Source organism: Belonocnema kinseyi, chromosome 5 (genome assembly GCF_010883055.1).
Source record: "Belonocnema kinseyi isolate 2016_QV_RU_SX_M_011 chromosome 5, B_treatae_v1, whole genome shotgun sequence".
Classification (NCBI taxonomy): Eukaryota; Metazoa; Arthropoda; class Insecta; order Hymenoptera; family Cynipidae; genus Belonocnema; species Belonocnema kinseyi.
In genome coordinates, this window is record NC_046661.1 from 93,763,449 (window position 1) to 93,767,966 (window position 4,518).

At 26.7% G+C, this 4,518-nt stretch overlaps 1 protein-coding gene across 1 annotated transcript in view; it reads right to left on the reverse strand.

The window, feature by feature from the left end:
* LOC117172752 (bromodomain-containing protein 7) overlaps window positions 1-2,864 on the reverse strand; it is a 63,402-nt gene extending 60,538 nt beyond the window's left edge. The window contains exon 1 of the mRNA XM_033360951.1: window positions 2,819-2,864. The gene's annotated coding sequence lies outside the window, so the exon portion shown is untranslated. The remainder of the gene's footprint in view (window positions 1-2,818) is intronic.
* Between the last annotated feature and the right edge of the window lie 1,654 nt (window positions 2,865-4,518).

Below are 4,518 nucleotides of genomic sequence, written 5' to 3' on the forward strand. Positions count from 1 at the left end.
ATTCGTAATTAGCGACTCCAAAAACCTATAACGTATTTTTTTGGATTTTTTTACCGTTTTCTCTCGATTTGACCTTCCAATGACCTTGAACCTGACGCGATATAAGTCAAAGGTCGCCAGATTTGTATTCGGCGACACCGAAAACCATAGTAAACCCGAGCTAGCCTCAGAATACATGTTTAAGAGTGTCAAATCTCTCGAAAATACAGTTGGTGGGTAGTGGTGTTTCCTATATTTGTAGGGGGGTGGGGGTGGCTGGGGGATAGTCCGTTTAGCGTTCAATCGACTCGGGATACTTATAAGATACTACCATGATTTTTTCAGATTTTTTGGTCCAAAAATAAATTAAGCCAAAAACCGGCCTTACCGACCCTCCCCCTTTATTTATTTCATTGAAAATTAAATTTTATGTGAAAATATCATATTTTAGAGTTAAAATATGTAAAATGTTTTGTAAAAAATTCGTCTTCTTTGGGAAATATTTAATCAGCTTTGGTTAAAAATACAATTAGTTAAAAAAAAAAAATTTTGGTTGAAGATTCTATATTTTTTAAACTGTCCTTTCTTAATTAATTCAACTGTTTTGGAATAGAAAAAAATATATATTTTTGGATTTAAATATCAACCATTACATTTGTTGTTAAGAATTCATATTTTCAGTTTAAAAATTCAACTACTTGGTTTAAAATTAACCTACTTTGTTTAGAATTCACTTCTTTAGTTTAGGATTCATAATTTTAGTTCGAAAATGTACTCTTTTAGTACCAAATTAATCTTCTTGGTAGAAAATTCACACATTTTATTAAAAATTAACTTTTTTGTACAAAAATCATATTTTCGGGTTGAAAAAGTAAATTGATTTGTGAAAAAAAAGATCTTTAAGAAATATTTATTCATTTTTAGTTAAAGTACAATTGATGGCTAAAAATTAATCTGTTTTGGTTGAGGATTCTACTTTTTTTTTAATGATCCTTTCTAGCTTAATTCTTTCTAATTAATTATAAATTAATTCATGTTTTGAATTGGGTAAACAAATTTGGGATTGAAATATCAACTATCACATGTTTTGTTAGGAATTATTATTTTTTGTTAAAAAATTGAACTACTTGCTTAAAAGTTAACCTACTTTGTTAAAAATTTACTTGTTTGATTCAAGATTCATAATTTTAGTTGGAAAAATTTTTCAGTAGAAAATTAATCTTCTTGGTAGAAAACCCATGTATTTGGTTGAAAAATAACATTATAGGGTTAATAAAGTAAACTATTTTGTAAAAAAAATCGTCTTCTTTGGAAAATAATTAATCGTTTTTGATTGATAATACAACTGATTAAAAATTAATCTGTTTACATTTTTTAGTGCCCTTTTTGTATAAATAATGAATAAAAATATTTTTGGATTTAAATATCAACTATCACATTGAAGATTAACTTTTTTATTTAAATTTTTATTTGACATATTTGAAATCCTAAAAAATCTTTTTAAATTTTCTCAAGAAACTTATGAAAGCTATATTTATATATCTTTAAAAAAACTAGAAATTAAACAAATAAGCCTAAAAAAAGTAAATAATGTTTGTTAAGGGCTATACCGTTTTTTGGTGTTAAAAAATCTTTTATCATAAAAAATCTGCTGATATATGTCAACCTGTATTTCAGGTCCTTTGCAAGGCTTATTCTAGAAGGAAAATACATATGTTAAAGAATAAAATGGAAATTACTTCATTTGTATGTGCTTATTAGACGTTGATGTTTACTTACTATGGAGATAAAAGAAAAATCGCTGAAGACTAGGTTGAAATTTCAATTAATTTGTTTGTTATCATTGTTATTGTTCGGGTATAATTTTTTTTATTAGAAAAAAGAGAGAAGTTAAATTACCAGAATATGCATTATAAAATTTAAAATTGGTTTAAAAAATAGGTATTTGAATTTCTTTCATTATAAATTATTTTTTTGCTCAAATAGTAAGTTTGACAAAGCTTTCACTACTCACACATTTCAGTTGCGAATAGAATAATTTTTTTTATGTAAAAAAAACAACAATAAATTGATTTTTCCAATATTCTATAAATATCGGGGAAAAAGCGGTAGTTTTTCAAAAAACGGGCAAAAAAGGGAATTTCGAAAGAAGGGAAAGCTCATGGGAATAGGGAAAAACTGTGCACTGGGCAACCTAAATTTATGACTATGAATTTCTCCCATCTGATCTCAAATTCTTGGTATTTTCCGCTATTGAAAAAAAAATTCTCGGCAAATTCCCGGATTTCCAGGGTCCCTAGAGACTGAAATTGCATTCTGGAAATTCAATCATTAACTTTTCAGGATTAAGTAATATCAACTCGAAATATTGCAAGTGTTATTTTTTTTTTTTAATATGTGTTAATTTAAAAAATAATTTTAAACATAATACTCCCGTGCAATTTCCGTAAAACGTTAAATTTTGATTGAACTCAAAGGTTCTAGTACTCCACCAATAATTTAATTTCTGCCTATATTTTAAGTTTGAATTTTTTTGTACAATTGTATTATTTGTCCTTTAAAACATCATTTTCCCCCTATTTCTGAATCTAAACTATTTCTTTATTCACACTAAATATGAAATCGAATAGTGACCATTTCCGTTGGACACCGCCCTTTTTGACACGGCCCTGAACGCCTGCCTAACCTAAAAAAAAAGGATGACGACCAATCCTGAATACATATTTAAAGCCGAGAATTAAAAAATATTTTTTTATATTGATAGAAACATTTCTCTTGAATTGAGATAAGGGTGGTGAAAAAGTATCGTGCAGTGGCTGATGAAATTTGAGTGACTTACCGCAGGAATTGATGACGGTGGCACAGGAGTGCAATTGTCTGGTCGGGGTGGCGATCAGCTGGGTGCTGGTCAGCTTGGAACGCGTTCATCACCCCAGTAGAAAAAATAAAATACCACACTCGACATTGCTGCCAATGCCATACAAATTTTTTCCAACCAAATATGGAACAATTAAATTTTCGTTAAAAACAATTACCTTTTAAACAAGAAAAAAGAATTTCCAACAAAATAGCTCAAATTTCCACCAAAAGAATCAATTTTCTACCAAAAAAGTCAAATTGTTCTCTAAAATAAATCAACTTTCAACCTAATAATTGTTATTTTTAAATAAAGCAGATAGATTTTCAACCACCAATGGAATAGTTACAGTTTCACTTTTTAAATTCATTTTTAATTTTTTTTTAATCTACAAAATAGTTTAATATCCAAACAAAAAAAGTTTTGAAAAATGTTTTTAACCAAAGAAATTAATTTTGATCAATCAATCAATTTTTACGAAAAGAAAAATAAAAGAATTTTCAATTAAAATGATACATCTGTATAAAAAAAGAAATTTTCACCATAGTTGAACTTTTGACCAAGTAATTTTCCACCCAGAAGTTGAATTTTCAACAAAAAAATATTTCTTAACAAAAAATTGTTGGTGAATATTTCAGCGTAAAAAAACTATGATATTAAAATCAAACCAAAACAGATTAATTCTCAACTAATCCATTGTATTTTTCACCGAAAAAAGATTAGTTCACTAATGAATATAAACTTCCAAATAAAATTGTCTTATTTTCATCTAAAGGTTTAAATTTTCAACAAAAAAAAATTTCTTCACTGGAAAAGTTAATTGATGCAAACTCATGTTAAAAAAAAGAATCCAACGACCAAATTTGGACCATAGCAAAAAAAACTCCTATTGTAATCTGAAAAAATAAAAATTAAAAAAATTAAATAATAATTTTCAGACAAAAATAAAAAAGAGGAAAGAAAAATGAGAAGGCAGCCAACCACACCCCCTTCCTTCTTTTTTCTTTCTTTCGCCTATTTTATTATCTAAAAATTATTTAATTTTACTTTTAACATTTTTTCAGATTACAATAGGAGTTTTTTGTTTTTGTTTCTTTGGTGTGGTCCAAATTTGGTCTTTGGATTCTTGTTTTTTTTTAACAGGAGTTTGCATCAATTTGAGTATTGGACGTTAAATAGTTTTTTTAATTTGAATTTTAATCTAATTTAAATTTCTTAAATTTTGAAAAAGTTAATTTTCAACTAAAAGCTTTAATTTTCTATCAAGATAATTAAATTTTCAACCAATCAGTTAAATTTTTAACCAAAAACATCAATTTTCTATCAAAATAGTTAAAACGTCAAAAAAGAAGGATTTTTCAGTCAAGAGAGGAAAAATTATCAAGCGAATTGTTGAACTTTTAATCCAACAAGGGGAAATTTTCTACAAAACAGTTAAATATTCAATGAAAAAGTTATATTTCAACCACATAGTTTCTACAATCAAATAAAATCAAATAGTTGAATCTTCTTCTAAACATCTGCATGTTTTTCCAAAAAAAGATTAATTTTCTTCCAAAATAGTTGAATTGTCAACAGAAAAGTCAATTCTTAAACAAATAGTTTATTATTCTATCAAACTGTTGAATTTTCAAACAAGACATACGAATTGTCAACAAAAAAAGTTTATTTTCAACCAAATT